This window comes from Mesoplodon densirostris, chromosome 9 (assembly GCF_025265405.1).
Source record: "Mesoplodon densirostris isolate mMesDen1 chromosome 9, mMesDen1 primary haplotype, whole genome shotgun sequence".
NCBI classification, from domain to species: Eukaryota; Metazoa; Chordata; class Mammalia; order Artiodactyla; family Ziphiidae; genus Mesoplodon; species Mesoplodon densirostris.
The window spans coordinates 20738347-20758439 of NC_082669.1; the positions used below are offsets into that span (position 1 = coordinate 20738347).

Genomic DNA, 20093 nt, shown 5'->3' on the forward strand with positions numbered 1-20093 from the left:
GGCAGCAGGGGCTAGTGTGGGCCGGCACTCGTTCCGATGTTCTGCAGCAGAATTCCTGGTAGCCTATTAAGAGTGTATCAGTACAGCTTAGGCCTTTTCCGGATTGTTACACTTGCTTTGCTAGTGAGTTGCCCTGGATCTGGGAGACACCTCTTGTTGTGACTCACGGTCAAAGCAGGACCTCTCACCAAGGATCCCGGACTGAGCTATTTAAGTCTGTGGGATCTTCCTGGGCAAGCATTGGCTGGTATTGGGTTTGGCAGGCTCTTTAGTTTAAAACCTCTCTCTTCTACTTCCTGTCTCATCACAGTTTTCCAAAAAATATCTTGGGACTGGTGGGCATCCTTTGTATTAAGCTTGGAGTTTGGAGGAATTCAGTCTAGTGCCTTCTAAGTTGCGGTAATCACAGGTTTCCAGGTCCCATATTTTCCAGGACAGTTTACTTTTCAGACACTGTGCATTGTTGCTCACTAGAGCATGTTCTTGTTTGCTTTTTGTTTCAGGAAAATGTACTCTCATAACTCTTTCTTTAATTAATCAATCACTTGCTGAATTAATGATGTAGAACCAGAGAATTTCAAGTTCATTTTCCTATTGGTATCGTATGTTAAATTCTTCCAAGGGAACACAAGGAGCTCTTGAGAAATTAGAATTTTCTCCAGCTGAGGTTGGAGCACCAGCCAGGACTTGCTTCTGTTATTATTAATAAAAACTGACACTTAGGGCTTCCCTGGTGGCGCAGTGGTTGAGAGTCCACCTGCCGATGCAGGGGACACGGGTTCATGCCCCGGTCCGGGAAGATCCCACATGCCGCGGAGCGGCTGGGCCCGTGAGCCATGGCCGCTGGGCCTGCGCGTCTGGAGCCTGTGCTCCGCAACGGGAGAGGCCGCAACAGTGAGAGTCCCGCGTACCACAAAAAAACAAAAACAAACAACAAAACAACTGACACTTAGAGAAGGCTTCCTCTATGTCAGGTGCTGTTTTAAATGACGTGGGTCAGGGTTTCTCATCCTCAGCACTGTTGACATTTTGGGTTGGATAATTTTTTGTGGTGGGAGCTGTCCTGTGTGTAATAAGGGGTTTAGCAGCATCCCTGGGCTCTATCCCCTGGGTACCAGGGGCCCCTCCCCTAGCTGTGACAACTGAAAATGTCTCCAGACAATGCCAGCTTTCCTAAAGGGGGTAGTGAGCAGAGAGTCCTTCCCTCCATAGCCCAGACACCTTGAGAACAACTGCTTTATATAAACCAATTTATTCCTCTCAACAGCCCTCTAAGGTGGGTCCTATTATTGTCCTCATTTTATGGAAGGAGAAGCTGAGGCATAGAGAGGTTAAGTAACTTGTCCGAGGTTACACAACTAGTCAACAATCACACTGGATGTGAAACCAGGCACTGCTCTGTGAACCCTGGCCCAGCGCCTCCAACAGGCTGGGCGCAAACTGTCTGGCATCCAAAGACCCATGTAAACCAGGGGACAAAACAAATGCCAGTGGCATCAAGCAGGGCTGTGAGGTGGCTGGAGTGAACTGGGGAGCCTTGCCAGAATTGCCTGTTTTTCAAGAGAAGCTAGAAATCTGGATTTTATTTGTGTGAAAAAATTCTTATCTTTTAATATTGGCAATTCAGTGTTTACAAAACATCGTGCAAGCCGCTAGACAGGCAAAGAGTATCACCTCCATATGGACAAGATTTGGTGCCGGGCCATTAGTTTGTGGTCTTTTTTTGTGGAGACTTTGCAGCAGTGTAACATTATAGAGAATTGTATATTCATTTGATGAGGGGCAAGGAGGTAGATTCTCTGTGGAGGGCGAAAGTTTCGCTTCTTGGAAGGCTCTGAAAATAAGGATGGGTGGGTGGAGCTTCTAGCTAGAAATGGTTGTCTTGCTTTCTTATAAGGATAGGCTGGCCATCCGTCACACTTTGAAATTTTAATGCTCTGCTGCCCAGACTCAGTTCGCAAGTTCTGTACTTTTATGTCCTTCAGCAGCATCACTCATAACAGTTGCTTTTATGACCTCTGCTTGTCCAGGTGTTAAAACCCATATCTTATATGACACTGAGAAAACATAAATTCTGGAATTCAATGGCTGTATCCTGGAGAATTGAACCACAACCATACCTTACTTTTTTAACAGCCAGTAAGCAGTTGAGTATGGTTTAACTCTCTAGGTAAGACCAGGCTATCTGCCTGCTTTAGTAGCGGATGGAATTCTGCTGGCCTTTGCAGCATTTTCCTTGAGCCTGTGTGCCATCATGCCCCTGCTCTGGTGTGAAAAGCAAACTCCTTTTCTTAGGCTGACTTTTCATGGCCTCCAGATCTGCCCCATCCTTCGGTCCCCTGTACCTCCTAAGACTCCCTCACGTGGGCCCCTCCCCCACCCTGGATGGCCCAGTCTCCAGAACTTGTTCCTGGTCCTCCTCCGTTTTTTTTCGTTTGTTTGTTTTGTGTGTGTGTGTGTGTGTGTGTGTGTGTTACGTGGGCCTCTCACTGTTGTGGCCTCTCCCATTGCGGACAGTCTCCGGACACGCAGGCTCAGCGGCCATGGTTCACGGGCCCAGCTGCTCCGCGGCATGTGGGATCTTCCCGGACCAGGGCACGAACCCGTGTCCCCTGCATCAGCAGGCGGACCCTCAACCACTGCGCCACCAGGGAAGCCCCCTCCTCCGTTTTTAATTTCCTCTAGTCTGCCTCTTCCTTGCTATATGTCACCTTTTCAATTCTTCTGAAGCCATACATTTTCTCTTAGGCCAGCTTTTTCATCAAGCCTTTTCTAGCCACAAGAACCTAAAGTTTGGTCCTTTAGACTTATAGCTGTCTTAGGCTTTCATTTCTAATTATTTGTATAACCATTTTACCTCCTTTATAAAACTGGATTTTACTTGAGGATAGGGAACAGTCTTTCCCATCTCACTTTTTCCCCATGGCATCTAGCATAGTGTTTTACATAGGGTAGATACTTAATATGTTTCAGTTTATTCACTGGAGTCTGGTAGGTTCCCACTCATACAATGATCTCTTCCCTTTTTTTCCATATATTTGTATCAGTTTATATAGTGTGTTGTTAGAGGGACTTCACTAAATAGAATTCAAAATATGTAGGAAAAAGTGATGACCAAATTAATTTGGGGAGGTTGGAGCATCTTTATTAATTACGTTGTCAGTGCTAGTAATCAGAGATGACATATCCTTGGTTTATTTAATATAATATATTAGAGCTCCAGACAACTGTGTAAACTTGTCTAACTTTAGGTAGCAAGCACCTAGACTCCATACTTTTATACAGTGATATTTGTAATTCATGAATTTAACAAACAAATTGAATGCCTGAAACATGGCCAGGCATTTCCCTAGGTGCTAAGGGCACAGAAGTGTCTTCTAGGAGCTTTTGGTATAGTACTGAGAATAAGCCATGTAAACAATATGTGAAATACATATGAAAGGTTAGAAGTGCTGGTAAAGAAAGATAATATATCAGTGAGATCAGAGATTTCATTGAGGAAGTGATACTTAAGCTTCCTTGAACAATGAATAGGCTTCTGTTGCTGTTCATTGTTTGGCAGTTGGAGGGAAAGGCACTCCAGGCAGAAGGAGTATTAGGACAAAGCCACGGATGGTGCAACCACCTCGTGGACAAAGGAATCAACAATGAGTTCGTACATCTAGAGCCCTGGGTGTGAGGGAAATGGAGTTTTGAGTAGAGGGAGGAAATGGTTCATTCAGCCTTTCATTTTAGAAAAACTAGCATGAGAACGTTTTGCAGATAGTAGACTGAACTACAGAGTAATGTGGATAAACGCTGATTGGAAAAAACCATGGAAAAGACTGATGAGAGCTATTAGGAGGAATGACACAGTCACCAGTTAAGAATATAATGTTTGGAAGATAGAGCCAGTAGCAGAATCACATTTAACACATTGTCTTAATGCAAGGTGTAAACGAGATCTTACTGATTATTATTGGTTAATTTTTCTTACCTTAAACATTTGTGAAGTATTTATAGGTAGTGTATATATATATTATACATCAACATCAGCATTTTTAAGTCATTCTTAAAATTTTCTTTTTTGATTTTGTAATTGTTTATTTCTTATTAGTTATTTGAGAGCAAATAATTTGAGAGCAGTTCTTTTGGAGACATGCTAGTTTCAAACCTCTGTTGAGAACCTTGTGAGCTTAAACAGCTCTTACTTTAGTGATATCCTCTGATTCTGTAACCTGTGTTCCCAGCCCATTCTCATTATTAGGCTGTAGTTCATACTCTATTTTCTGGATATATTAGCTTGTAGTTGTATTGAATCTTATAATTAGTGGTCTTTGTTTCTGTGATCCTGTTTCCTGAAGCACAAGCTAGGTTGATAAAGTCCTCTGATGCTGATCTCGCAAGGCTCTGTGTTCCTTTGTGACTGCCTAAAAAGTCTGATGAAGAAAGAGGAAAGGGTACTGGTTTAAATCTCAGTATCAAGATTTGAGATTGACTTTCCTTACAAGTCACACGCACCAAGCTTTGAACCTCAAACCTTGACTTATGGTAGAGATTAGTGATTTTTTGTGAAGAACTGTGTTTTATCCATGTCTCAAAGTATGGGAGATAAAATATGTAACTTCCGCCTGTTGGTAGATACCCCTGCGCAGACATGCAAATGGCCTTCCCTTTTATTGACTTGCTCTAGTTTGTGAGATAGGAAGTTGGCCTCAGGTAACTCCAGGGGCAGTTGATGTTACATCTTCCCTAGCATTGCTATTAGTGTGCCACTTCTCCCAGCTGTAGAGCCACTACAGGAGCAGTGAGTAGAGGATGGCTCTGACAACTAGAGTGACACTTGCAGGAGCCCTTATCCTGCCAGAGAAGGAGTCTTGTGTTGTTGAATAAAAAGAAATGCATCCTTGCCTCTAAGTATCCACCTTGGCTTTGCTGTTTGCTCATCAGCTGGCTACTTATAGTTTAGCTTCTATTTTCTCTGCATAGAGAAGATAGGTCTGGGGAGGCCTGCTAAGAATGTGTTCATCACACGTTCTTAATTCTAGTCTTTGAGATGAAGAAAGACAGTTACTAAAACAAGTGTACAACTTTAGCTACCTTCCTGTGGTTCCTAGGAGAGCAGTGAGCTCACTGCCTTGAGATATTATTGATTTTCAGATCTAGATCAATAAGATCATGAGTTCCACCCTGAGAATTGAAAGCGTTTGTTGGAAAATGGCTTGCAGTAAGTACTGAAGAAGTGGCAAAGGTGTCCTTGTATGCACTGGAATATATTTCAAGTTTCTTAATTGAGGGACCTTCATCTGTCTAGATAATAATATGACTGTTGATTGCATTATTGCCAAAGCTGGCAACACATCTCTAAGAGGAAGGTTTAAATATTCATGAGAATATATGCACTAAGGAGCAACACGATTCCTCTGAATTACTGTCAGCTGATGGTTGACTGGTTGACAGTAATAATGAGGTCAAAATTGGGAAAAATAGTGGTAACTCCATAATAACCATTCGGTATTTTTGTGATTTTTAGGAAAGCTAAAAATAGATTTAGTTCTATGGGAAGAAGAAAAAGTCCTGGAAAATGATAGGCAGCCAGCAACGAAAAACAAATCAGCAGTCTTTTGACTTGTGGAAAAGACTGACTCATGAAGGAAAATGAGGTTATGTGTAGCTTCTATGATTGGGAAGATTAAGACAAAGGAGTTTCTAGGTAAGCTATGGTGAAAATATTTGAGTGTAGGAGTTAAAGCTGAAGCTCAGAAAGGGGAACAGGCTGCAAAGTCAATTTGAGCACCAGAAGAGATCTATTAGGAGGAGAATCAGAGGTTGGAGAGAGACAATAGAAGCTAGAGGAAGGTAGCTATAGTAACTTTGTTGTTCCAGTGATTCTGGGCCACTTGATAGCAGCTTCTGAAAAAGATGAGAGACAAATAAAGTAGTGTTCTTGTTTGTCAGAGGCCATCTTGAGAGAGACTTTTGAAAAATGGTGAGGTGTAGCTATAACATTCCAGCCATCTGACTCAACCAGTGCTGGTGACATAACTGGCTACCGAGTTGTTGAGCCCTGCAGGGTGATCTAACAAAATGTACCACCCAACATGACTTTGACCACTGTGTGGCCTATTTTCATTTTGCCAACCTATGATCTTTGGAAGAACAAATATACCTTGTCAAAAGACCTTCCTCTGTCCAGCTGGCTCATCCTCCCCTGGACCAAGCAACATCCCACTGGCATGGTTATTGTCAAGAGTATACACTTGATTTCTTTCCCTTCTCTCCGGTCGCTCCCTTGTAGTATATATATATCTGCTTCCTTGACTGTTTGGAAGTTTTTCTGAGAGCAGGGAAACTCTCGCATTACCTTTTGGATCCTTTAAAATATCTGCTTGGAGTTTTACATTCTGTAGGTGTTCAATGCTTATTATTTAAGAAAATGAGAACTCTTAGAGGATTTAAATAGGGCCCACCTCATAATTATTTTCTGTTCTACAAATAGATACACTTTCTTTGGTTTTCCCCTCCCTCTTCTTTTATGGAGAGAAAGGAGAACATTCTGATTTCTGTTGTATCTCATGGCTGTTCATAATTTCCATCTGAATGCTGTTGACTCCCTTTCTATTTCTCTCTCAGACCTCTCCCCTGAACTCCTGACTCATATCCAACTGCTTACTTTTATTTCCACTTAGATATTAATAAGCATCTTCTACTCAATGTGTCCAAAGTGAACTGATGTTCTCCCTCAGAGTCGCCCCTCCTCTAGCTTCTCCCTTTCAGTAAATAGTGAGTCCATCCCTCCCTTCCCACAGGCTATAAATCTGGCAGCTCTCCTTTAGTCCTCCCTTTGTCCTGTATCCCATGCCCAACCCATCCCCTACTGCTTTTGGCTCTGTGTCTGGAACCAACCCCTATCACCACCCTCATCTACTAAGGCAGTATGTCCTCTCTCTCCTGAATTACTGCCATAGTCCCCTAAAGGGGCTCCCCGCTTCTGTCAGCCAGAGCGTCTCCTAAAGCTTAAGCTGCATCAGGCTTCTCTTCTACTGCAAAGCTCCCAGTGTCTTCCCATCTCATTCAAAATCTTTACTGTGGCCTCTGACGCGCCCCAAGCCTGCCCCAAGTTGTTGACTTCTCCGTTATCACCTCCCGCTGCAAAGCTGGAAGCTAACGCCCTGCTGAACTCCTGCCTGGCCCCGCCACCCCATGCTCAGGACCGTGCCTGTCCTCTTTCTCCACCTGCCCTGCTCTTCCTCCTGACATCTCTCCCTTATCGCCTGCTAGTCTTTGCTCCACCTCTGTTCTGTTCACCTGTAAATGACCTCAGTGAGGTCATCCTGACCAAGCAGTTTACAGTTACAGGGCTCCTTTGTTTATCCTGTGTCCCTGCACTCTAGAAGGTAAGCTCTGTGAGGGGAGAAAATTCCTTCAGCTTTATTCATTGCCGCATCCCCAGTGCTCAGAGGAGGACCTGATACGTTTTTGGTAGTTCAAAGCCTATTTGTGGAGTAAATGAAGTCGATGCGGTATATTCTCGGCAAACTTTGAATTTTCAAAAATTATCAAGTGCAGTTTTTAAATCTTATAGTTTACATCCAGGTTCAGTTTCTTAATAAACGTTTTAGATTTGCCTCATAAATTATGAAAACATCAATATGTATTTACCCAGCTCTCTTTAAATCTTAATATTTATCTCTATGTTATATGTCAAATAAAAGTTCACTAATATTTCTGATATTGGTATAGACATAGGTCACTTAGAAATTAAGTTGCCATAAGAACAGGTTTGGGCTTGGGAGATAAATTAGTGTCTGTGAGGGGAGTGACTTAAAAACACCATCACATACTTGTTTTCTGCTTTAATTCTTCCAAGTCATTGATGCTAATTTCTAAATAAATTTGAGTCTTGAAACATGCTATCAAAAAGTTAAATTCTCTTTATGCACACACAATTACTTTTATCTGTTGATATTAACAGAAATTGTTAAATGAGATGCGACTGCAAGAAATGACATAGAGCTTGATTAGAGAGTCTTAATGTGTGTCGAGGAGTGAGCAGACTTACCAGGATGGAATAAAACGTTTCATTACCTCCCAAATGAATATGAACAACAGTAGAAAATATGACACCTGGAACATAAGTATTCAGAATAAAACCATGGAATTAATACATAGAGATATTACTATGGAGTTGGAGTTCTAAATTCTTGAAGAAAAGTAAGAGAAAGAAGGAAGTGCAGTTGAAATGTAGGTCCCAGTGGAATAAGTCAGCTGCATGAATAAAACAACACATGGTGCCCCCAAGCCTCGGTGGGTGGATGATGCTTTGTAAAGGATCCATCTTTCCCCAGGTGTCTGGGAAGAGTATAAGTACTGACATATGGAACAAGTGAAGAATAAATTTGGCCTTTAAAAGCTTACAGTTCAGTTATGTCTTGTGCACATTTTCACTAAAGACCGGAGCAAACTTTAGACCCCAAACTGTTGCATGGTGCGCACTCCGTTATTTCATTTAAGCCTTGTGACGACACAACAACAGCAAAAGACTATTATTAGGTATTTGGTATTGGCTTAAAATCCAGACAGAATGACTCCTGTCTGCAGTCACAAGCACTTTAGAAGTGTTCATCCAATCTCCATTTGTGTCCAAGAAATTTGATAGTTTTATTACAGGCAGAATGATTTGGATGCCCAGAAATCTTATATAGGTTTTCCTTTGAGTCTATCAGTGTGTCTCAAATTGTCACGTACATAGGAATTATTACACAGAGGTATGTGTACAAAATCCACATGCATTCTCTTTTATAGAATGATTTATGAAGTTTTCTAAGATGATTCCAGTTACTTATTCTGCTCTTAAAGGTAACTCATACTTACAGTAAAGTTGCAGTGAAAATTTGTCTTTATTCATATGTTTATATAAACACACACAACATATACATATGTATACTATATACTTATTATGTTTAAATATATTTATATCATATATACATGTTTATATATACTGGATGGATTGATAGATAGAGCAACTCTATCCCAAAACATCCTTATGTCCTTATGTATTTCTGAACTATTCAGAGGTTAAGAATTTCTAAGAATAAGGGAATTCTCCTGCATAATCAGAATACTAAACTATAATCAATTTTCCAGCTGTCTTTTGTAGCATTATCTTTTGGGTTTTTTGTTTTTGTTTTAATTCAGGATTCAGTCTAGACTTCTGCATTGCATTTGATGGTTGTGGCTCATTATGCTTTTTTAAGTTTGAAGAGTATCCACACCGCTTTCCTACCTTTTGTTCTTGTTTTGTTTTTCAACATGTTGACTTTGCTCAAGATTCCAGGATAGCTGTCTTGTAGAGTGTCCCACCTACTGTGTTTGTTTGATTGTTTCCTTATGGCTGAATTCGGGCTAAACATTTTTGGCAAGGGAACATCATAATTGTTGTTATATACTTGTGACTGTATCACATTAAAAGTCATATAATGTCAGCTTGTTCTCATATTGGTAATGCTGTTTGATTACTTGGTACAGGTGGAGACTACCAGATCTCTCTACTATGAAGTCATATTATTCCCAATGAAATGATTAAATATTCTGAGGGGTAACACTTTGAGACTATGAATATCCTATTCCCCAAAAATGTTTTAATAATTTTAAGCATCCAGTAAAGATCCTTGCCTGAATCACTTCCTCCAACTGGGGGTTACAAACTGTTGATTTATCTAATTTTATTATTTTTTTGAAAATTTCTTAATCTAACATTTGTTTCCTGTAAAGGAGAATTTCTACCCTCTCTCTCTTTTTTGCAATATTACGATGGACTCATGGAACGTCTTAATTTTTCCAACATAAATTCCAGCATTACAGTCATTATTCATTTTTATGTTCAAGTCACCCAATCTGACCCGTGGGAACTCCTCATAGCCTACACAATTTTTTTTTTAATGATTATGGCTTTTTGTGCCTTCTCTTAAGAAATCTTTGCCTACAAAAAGGTTTTAAAAATATTCTCCTGCAAATTCTTATATCAGCTTTATATATTTAGCTTTTTTGCCTATGAGCCATCTTGAATTATTTTTTGCATAGTTTGAGTTAGGGTTTGAGATTCATGGATTTTTTTCAATTCTGATATCTGGTTGTCTCAGCATCATACTTTCTTTTCTTGTTGGATTGCTTTGATATCTTTGTCAAAAGTAAAATCATATAAGTGTGGGTCTGTTTCTAGACTCTTCCTATGTTCCATTGATCTATTTGTTGATCCTTATGCTAGGGCCACACTGCCTTCCTTACTGAAGTGTTATAGAAAGTCTTTAAGTAGTGTGTCTTCCAATTTCGTTCTTTTTCAAGATTGCTTTGGATATTCTCATTTCTTTGCATTTCTGTATACATTTTAGAATTAGCTTATCCATTTCTACCAAAAAAGCTTGATGAGATTATGATTGGGATTGAGTTGAATCTATAGATCAATTTGGGGAGAATTGAAATCTTAACAATATGAATTCTTCCAATCCATAAACATGGTCAGCTCTCTGTTTATTTTCATCTTCTTTGATTTCTCTCAGCAGTGTTTTATAGTTTTCAGTGTTGGGACCTTGCATATATTTTAAGTTTATCGCGTTACAGTGTTTTATGTTTTCGGTGCTATTTTAAAAGCACTCCACCCCCTCCTCATTTCTTCCTACTCCCAACTGCCCAGAATGGAGGGATTGGTAAACAGGTGAGTCACAACATCCTGAATAAGCTATTTTTTTGTTTTCTTTTGTTTTTTTGGTGTTTTTTGTTTTGTCTTTGTTTGTTTTTATCTAAAGTAGATCGAAAATAATCTTGAGGCAGCATGATCGAGGTCTGTGTACACTATTTTCTGAGAGGGGCAGAGAGGTGTAGAAGAATGAGAGGAAGCAAAAGCCTCCCTGAGAAAGTGACCTTTGAGTTAAGGCTTATTAGGATGGCTAAGAGTCATAGAGATAAGGAAAGTAGCACTCAAGGTAGGGAGAAAAATGCAAGCCGGGGTTGGTGAGAATGTGATTCCTTTAGGGAACTGCTTGTGATTTGTAGTATGGTGAAATGATTCTGGAGAGGTAGGCAGAAGTGGGCCACGTGTTAGGTTAGGCAAGATTAAGGAATTTGAGCTCTACCTGAAGGTCCCAGGAAACTTATAAATGATCGCATCAATTGAATTTGATCCCCTAAAAAATTTACAGGTGTTGGGTGAGAAATACCTTAGTTTATCAATAAATTCATTTTTCTAGTGTACCTTGACTTGCTTTGCCCATTTTTCTAATTGGATTTAAGGTTTTTATTATCTGTCTTTCAATACTCTTGTTTTGCTTCTAATGTTTTTGAATAGAGAAACTTGATTTTTACGTATTCAGTTCTGTTTTCCATTGTAGATTGTCTTAGAAAGAATTCCACATCCTAAAATCATGTGTTATTTACCACAATTTCTTCTACTATGTAAACCATACAAACGATTTTGCTTTGTTCGCTTTTTAAGAAAATCTTCGGTATGTTTTGATATGTAGATTTCTTTCTCCATGTACTTGAATGACTGGTTAATAGTTTTATTCTTTTGCAACTGAATTTTGATGGTATCTTTATCATCTGTAGATATTTTTTGGTTTACACAAGTTTTTCCTTGCAGGAAAGCTTAGGGAAGTACAGGCCACACAGTGGCTTATTGGTAATGAGTTTTTCTTGGCCCTCAGTGTTTTATTTTTTTAATTGAACTAATGCTTAATATTTTGGAAATTTCCTATGACAGTTAACATTTCTGGCTTCTACTGATAAATAACAGTATCCTCTATGTCCACACGTTTGGCCCTGGAATATTGGGCATACGCCCCTCTCCTGTTTGCCGGTTGTTCCTTGTCTCCCAACACTGATTGTCAGTTGCCCATTTTTGTTCAGCTTACTGTGGTGTTTTTTGCAATATCACATATTTTTCCCTAGGTCTCTTTCAAAGCCTGGAGAATAAGAGACTTGAGAGAGACACATTTTAAGAAAAGTGGAAGGTAGTGGATATCTATGCAGAAATGAAGTCCCATGAAGTTTGAAATTATGCCAGTCCTCCCAAATTCGAAATTAGTCAAAACATACATAATTTCAAAGCTTTTTGGCTCAAATAAGTTGTAAGTTGTGTTCATGTGTGCTTTCGAAATGCAGTGAAACATTTCAGTGGGTAAACAGAAATATTTGCCTTCCGATTAGGTTTAGTTTTTTTTTTTTTTTAAATGTGAGTTTTGACTTATTTTTGTGATGTTTCAGGAATACATTCTAATACGTGGGTCCTACTTGTGGGAGCTAATGTGAGGCTTAAATGACATAATGTATGTTAAGTACTCAGCGCCAAGCCTGACTCAGTCTCAGTGTAAAGAAGCTATTGATTTTGTTAATATGTTAATATAAGGCATACACTATTACATAATATAATAATATGTTAATAGGTGGGATAGGTTTGTACTTATGTTCTTTTGTTCTTGTGTGTTCTTGTTCAGATAATGTTAGGATTATGCTAGCTTTATTTAATGATAGGATAGATAGCTTTTCTTTCTTTTTAATGTTCTGGAACAGTTTATAGGATTTTGTTTATCTTTTATTTAAAATTTTGAAATACCTATCATGCTCTCTGACTCTCATTCCTTTGCTAGGTAATTCTTTGTCAACTTTTTCACTTTTCTTTTGGGGATGGTTCATTCTATTCAGGCGATCTATGTCTTCTTGATGTAATATATATATTTTTTCAGAGTATGGACTTTCTTTATGATTTTCAAATGTGATTAGTATAAAGTATCACTTACACTTTGAAAAATAAGCTCTCCTATTATGGGACTTGTATTCCTTTCCTAATCTCCCCTCCCGAATCTAGGTTTACCTATATTCCCTCTTAAAAGACTAATTTTGGGGTTTATTTATATTTTTTAAATTTGTGGAAATGTTCATCCATGTACAAAAGTAGAGGGTTTAATATAATGAGTAACGTTGTATTCATTCCTCAGATTGGAACAATTATTATTATTATTCTTTTGCATTTATTTATTAATTGTACCCATTGTTTTTCTTTTTTATATTTTTTCCCATGGGGATAGAGTTTTTGTAACTTTATTGTTTAAATGCCTAATTCTTTAATTTTATTCTTTCTTGAAAAGTAATTAGAGCACTTTAAGGAAGTGAATTTAATAAGCTTAACTTTGACAGCTTTCCACTGTCACTATTTTCTAAATAGTTTGTTTTAATTTTAAAATATTTTTATCTCAGTAGTTATTTTAGAAAATACTACTGTGTTATAAATTTCTATTTTATGCATTATTTGTTCTGTATTTAGCTCCTAATTGCAAGGCTTACTGAATTAGATTTTTTTTTTTTTCGGTACGCGGGCCTCTCACTGTTGTGGCCTCTCCCGTTGCGGAGCACAGGCTCTGGACGTGCAGGCTCAGCGGCCATGGCTCAAGGGCCTAGCCGCTCCGCAGCATGTGGGATCTTCCCGGACCAGGGCACGAACCTGCGTCCCCTGCATCGGCAGGTGGACTCTTAACCACTGCGCCACCAGGGAAGACCTAGATTTTTTTTTTGATAGTCTAGTTTTCTGATCAATTTTGTAAACATGGCATATCTTCAAAATAGCACATAGTCTATGGTTGTAGGGTTGAAAAAATAATTATCTATCTTTAAAAAACTTACAGTATTCAAATAATCTGTATCCATGTTTGTATCTTTAAAATACTCAGTAGATTTTAAAAAGTAACCTTCAGAAACTTCCCATTTTGATTATAATCTATCACTAAGTACGCTTTTGCAATTTTTTAGTATTTTTTTTTTTGGGAGTATAATTGACTTACAATGTGTTAGTTTCAGGTGTACAGCAAAGTGAATCAGTTATACACATACATATATCCACTCTTTTTTAGATTTTTCATTTTTAAAGATGCATTCTGTATTTCTGTTCTTTCTGGTAAGGAATACATGGATACTGATTGGTAAATCTTAAACCTGATTTCAAATGTATTACACTTCTTAAATTTAAAAATATCAAATATTAGCTATACTTGCTTAGTTAAGAGTATATATATATATAAATCCTCAGAACTTAATTATACATCTTAAGTCTTCGAAGTTTTTGTGTACTTATTAAAAATCTTTAGCTGAACTATGTACCCTCCCCTGCTTTTTATTGAGTATGAACTCGTAATCATACCAAAATGCTTACAAGTCAGATTTAAAATAAGCAAATATTGGATCACCGTTGCATAATCAAGTTCAGTTACTATAGCTTTGGATTGAGCTTGGTAACTGTCATGTACTTAATAATTCTACTTAAGGAAAATTATTGATAATTATATGTAAGTTTATAAAGAGATATTGGAAGAATACTGGAGTGATGATACAACCTTTATATAATTCTCTTTTGAAACGTTACCACTTGCATACTATATTCAGAATATGCTAATAGTTTTTGGTGGCTAACCATCACTAAAATGGTCTCCGGATGATATCTCTAGAAGCTCCTAAAGAACAATTTTGTACGATAAGGCCGTTGAGGGTTGTCAGGAGACGTCCAGACATTTATCTCCCAAAAAGCTTCTCAGTGGCATCACGTTGGTAACTTTATTAGGTTTGAGTCCAGCCGTCTTTCTTGTTGACTGAGAAACCTGATTTGTCAGTGTGTGTATTCAGAGCCCAATGGAGAGTGGCTCTTTCTCACATGGGTAAACTTACATCTCAGAATCTCCAGTGAACACCGTAACTGCCATGTAGACTGAATATTTATTTCAAGCTGACCATTCTATTGTCTCCCTATCACATTTTAATAAGAAGGACAGAATTGTGAAAGCTTGTGGAAGGCATGTAGGGAATTATTAAACTGTTCAGTGACAAAAGGCACTGATGATACCCTGATGCCATCACACTAATGATAGGAATAGCAAGGCCAGTGGATTGAAGATACTTAGAAGCAAACAGACAAGGTGTCCCCACTTGAAGAGTGCCAGACTGAGCACTGGTGCCATTTGCTTGTGACACTCCTTTTCCTGTATTTTTGGGGCTGACCCACCCTCTTTCTGATGGGCACATTCCCTCTTCACCTCTTTAGATCAGAACATATGTCCTGTCACCTTGTTCTTATGTCTTGGCCTACGAGCCGTTTTGCTTCTTTAAGGGCAGAGCACATCTACTCTGATTCATTATGTGCACATTTTATGGTTTAACTTTCAGAGGGCAGTATTATTTTAATTGTTTCAAAATTCTCTCCCCATTATAGTCCTAATGATACGGGCAAATCTATAAAAAGCTTAGCAGAGTTTCATACATACACTTAGATCTTTTTCTTCTTCTTTTTTAAAACATTCCACTCATTTTCAGTTGGAAAATCAATAGGAATCTGCTGGAAATTTTTGATTCCTTGATTCAAGAAACAGTTTTTTCTTTAAAGTAATGTCAAACAATTGGTTGGGTGATTTTATTTAGATGCTCTAAAAAATTTTTTTTTACTTATTAATTTAAAATAACTTTATTTTCCAGATTTCTTTATCCAGTAATTTCCTATTGCTACAACTACTAATCTGGATGTGATGTGTAGGTGTTTTAAAATTCAATCCAATAGTCTAGATTTTAGAAATGCTTTTCTAGACATTCTATTTAACTTGTAATACATAAAGCATAAAGTAAGCCAGGGCTGTTTTGAAACGTGAACATAATGGTAGCAGACATTTGCCAAAGACAGGTTTGTTTGTTCTTGATTTTATTAACCTTCCTGTAGTGCTTCATCGTGATAGTTCTCCAGCCCAGGAAGCTGGAATGTTACACAAATGCATCAACTCCCTAACCTCAGCCACTGCCAGGCCTTCTAAAGACACTTTCATCAGAGTTATATCAGGTCTTTACCTTCCAAGGTAAAATGGACATACCTATAGCATCAGTACCATGAAGGAGTACAGGATGATGAATCATACTTTTTTTGTTGCTTAGAACATCTTTACCACAAACCAACTTTATGATGTTTTAAAAACATAAGCAGATCATTTAAGAGGACACTAAATAAAAGTTTTTAATTTATGAAAGTTTGAATAGTTGGTTGAATCTGACGTGTAGATTTCCCAGGTCTTCTTAGGCATGCAGAACTTTCCTTCTCTCATACTTTAGAATAGGAAGGTTGTCTTATTATGTGTTTCTGATGCTGTGGATTAGCTTCCTTCCCACAGCTCTCTCTTCTCTCTGCATGTTTACTTCTAAAGCATCTGTGTTTGTTAGTTATCATGCCTCTTTCTCATACTGGCAAAGTATGTTTATAAATGTCAGGTTACTCCCTGACATATGATTCCCATTCTCCACTTCTAGCTGTTTCATTTTGGAAACTGTGGGCTCTACACAGAGCTTCTAAAAACCATCATAAGCCAGGTCTCCTAACACGTGGTGGGCCTTGCAAGAAGAGAGTCAGATTGAGGCGCTTCTTGCCCCCAGAGGAACCCAGAACTGGGGTAGAGTGGGCACAGCTGGGGCAGCTCGTGTCTTTAGGGACAAATCCAATGACTGCATCCCAGGGGCCATTTGAACACCTTCTGATGTCCCTCCTGTTTCCTTCTAGGAATCTGATGGAGAGGACAGAAGTGGAAGACCCGAGTCTTAATTCTAAGATATATCTTGAAATATCCCTCAGACGGGTGTGTACTTATATAATCTGCGTAGGCCTCAGCTGCTACCTTTTTGGTTTTTCATCTGTAAGCAAACATTTACTTTAGAGGCGAGAATAATTTCGGTAACATAGATGAAGAAAGCTTTTTAAAAAATTTATTTATTTTTGGGTGTGCTGGGTCTTCATTGCTGAGTGCGGGCTTTCTCTGGTTGCATCGAGTCGGGGCTACTCTTCATTGCAGTGTGTGGGCTTCTCATTGCAGTGGCTTCTCTTGTTGCGGAGCACGGGCTTCAGTAGTTGCAGCACGTGGACCCCAGAGCACGCGGGCTTCAGTAGTTGTGGCACGCCAGCTCAGTAGTTGTGGCTCGCGGGCTCTAGCGCGCAGGCTCAGCAGTTGTGGCACACGGGCTTAGTTGCTCCGCGGCATGTGGGATCTTCCTGGACCAGGGCTCGAACCCGTGTCCCCTACATTGGCAGGGGGATTCTTAACCACTGCGCCACCAGGGAAGCCCCTGAAGGAAACTTTGAAAGAACAAGAAGAGACACGATCTGCGTGTGTAGGATTCTCTTTGCCTGTCAGACAGGGGGAATAGATCAGAATGGCAGACTCAGATGACTAGGTCGAGGCTGAGGCCAAGTGGAGAGTGCGGGCTCCATCTAAAGAGTTCAGCATCTTCTTGGCTTTATTCTTATGGTAAGGGAATGCAGGCCTGGCTATTCTGTGTCTTTTAACTTTTCCAGAGAAGCTAGACATCTGGAATTTTAGATGAAAGATCATTATTTAAAATGTTAGCAATTAGTTCAAGATCTTTAGAAACACTGTACAAGACCAAGCAAAACATGTCTGTAAGCCAAATCTGCTCCTCTGGCCTTTGGAAAAGATGATAAATATTTTTAGTGTCTGTTATTCTCAATTCTGTCTCTCTCAGAGGAGAACATACAGTGTCCTGCTGTGGCCGGAAGTAATACAGAGGAGAAGGCTGGGTGCCTGGGTTGAGAGACTTGGTTTGGCCGCCCCAGTAGGTGCCCAGAGGCCCTCTCCACTTCTCCCAGGAAAGACTGTGGGACTTCCGTAAAATGCTAGCAGTGGTAGCTACTGCGGTATAGCAGCTGCTGTTTACCATCTGGGTGGTAGCAATTCTGTGCTGAAGCAGATGGAGCTGAAGTTTTGTCTTAGCTTTGCAACCAGCCTGGGGACCAGTGCAGTAGTAACATCTCAAAGATGTAAGCTATTCTTTCTGGAAGCAGTTCTAGCAGTGTGGGATTAAGGGAAGAGAATACGGCAGAGAGCTGTGTGTTTGGGCTGTAAGTACTGCTGAAGTGGCCCTCAGGTAAGGCAACAAGACCACCTGTGCCTGAGCTGTGCTGTGTCACGGGAGCCACCTGTGGAAAAATAAGAATGAATTACAAGTTTTTGCTAATTGCAGAATCAGAGCGTGCATTGGAAAAATTAATATTCATCAATCAACCTATTTTTTCCTAATTATAACCCAGAACCTGTAAATCTCACATGGCTCCCCTTTGAAAAGCTGATGGAAGCAGCAGTCTCCCTTTCTAGAAAACTACAGGTAGTAAAGGAAATATTTTAGGCTTTGTGAACCATATAGTCTCTGTTGTGACTGTTCACCTCCGCTCTCTTCATGTGAAAGTGTCCATAGCAATCGATACCAACCATAGGACTGCATGTGGTAGTATTCTAATAAAACTCCATATTAAGAAACGAGCAGCCTGCAATGTTTGACTTACAGGCTATAGTTTGTTGACTCCTAATTTAGAACATTGACAGCTGTGGTAGATTGGAATATTTCTCAGCAAATATCCACTTACCTTCTGCTCCTCTTTGGATGGAATGTACATCTCAGCTCCATGCCCTTTGGGCTTGGCCTTGAGATATACCTTGACCTCTAGAATGTGAACAGGCATGTTGTATACAGAGATTGCAGCGTGTTTACATGGTCGAGCTTGTCCCCTGTGCTCTTGCCATTTGCCGTGAAGAGAACATGTAGTTTCTCCATGACTACTTCCCCATGTAGTCCTGGTCCAAGGGGAAGGACAAACAGGCAGCAGACTTAGACGCAACACAGTTTGAAGCCAAGGTCTGCTCTCCGCTACCTGAAGCAGAGTTGCCAGCTGGGCCCAGACTAGACCAGCTGAACTGCAGGCACCCTGCAGACCCATGAGCTTGAGAACAAATGTAGATTGTTTTAAGCCATTGGGTTTGGGGGTAGTTTGTGAACACAGCATGATTGTAGAAATAACCAGCCAACACAGAGGAGGATAGTTACCCATCCAGATAAAACAATTATGATATGAATCTCTTTTTCAAAAACCAAAATAACAAAAGAGGATTCTCATCCCCTTACACAAATTCCAGTAAAAGATAAGGGGATGGTTTTCTTTATTTTCTAATTCTCCACCCCACTCCTTATCACCTTCTTCCCTCCCCATGCTTCTTCCATAGTTGGAATAAACCCTGCATTGTAGATTCGGTGTCCTGATGTACAGCTAATCAGAACTTAATACCCTCTTTAGAGAGGCATAGCTTTCCTCACGCCAACCCCAGAGAGGACTCAGTACAAGAACTGGATATTTAATACTTCCAATATTATATCTGGGAAAATATCCAAGCTTTTCCTCAGAAACAAACAGTGTGGTCTCCTCAGTTCAGCAGAGTTTTTTGAGAGCCCGCTCGGCGTTAGTGTCTGTGCTAGATGCTAGACAGGATTTATCCAGTCAATATCTGTTTTGTTCTTGCTGTGTGCTGTGTACTGAGGTAGTCCCTGAGGACACAGGGATGTGCAAATCAAATTCAAGGCCTTCAAGGAGCGCTCCAGCTAGCAGGAGGGCAGGCAAGTAAGTGGATAATTAAGGCACACTGTGGTAAGCAATACTATAAGTGGCATATCCACAGTCCTAGGGGAGCTTGGAGGAGATGCACTTGGCCTTGCGTGGGGATTGGAATGTGGGGAGCATTTCAGGGAAGTCTTCTTGAAGGAACTGACACTTGAACTGAATCTTTCTGAAGGACATGGTTAGGATGAAATCCTATCATTGTAGAGTAGAAAGAGGCTTTAGAAGTCTCTTCCTCTTGACACATTAAAAGGAAGCTCTCTCTCCCTTTTAAAATTTACTTCTGTACCAGACAGAGATCAGTCTGATTAGAGTCAAGCTGCTGAGAGCAATCTGTGCAGTGGGTCACTTTATCATTGAAGCTATTGCAAGTAGTATCTATACATTCTAGCTAATTAGAAGTTATATATACACACGTCTGAAAAATAATGTAATGATCCTCATTTCCCAAGTCAGGTGTACAGCATTGTATGATGTCAGTTTTTTAGTTGGAAATAGCCTCAGATTTCTGGGGTCGGTGTTTTGCTTTGTTATCCTTTTTATTCATGAGGGGTGGGCTCAGGAAAGGAGGAATGAGTGAGACTAAGAAGATGATCCAATTACCTTGCAAATGATTTTCTTCCTAAAAACAGTCCTCAGTTTG

The 20093-nt window shown here is 39.6% G+C and overlaps 1 protein-coding gene across 2 annotated transcripts in view; it reads left to right on the forward strand.

Moving 5' to 3' along the window:
• Positions 1-20093, forward strand: part of STARD3NL (STARD3 N-terminal like) — a 50156-nt gene that overhangs the window by 4380 nt on the left and 25683 nt on the right. The window contains exon 2 of one of the 2 annotated variants that reach the window (XM_060108201.1): positions 16553-16628. The exons of the other annotated variant lie outside the window; for it this stretch is intronic. The gene's annotated coding sequence lies outside the window, so the exon portion shown is untranslated. The remainder of the gene's footprint in view (positions 1-16552; positions 16629-20093) is intronic. 2 annotated transcript variants of the gene reach the window in all.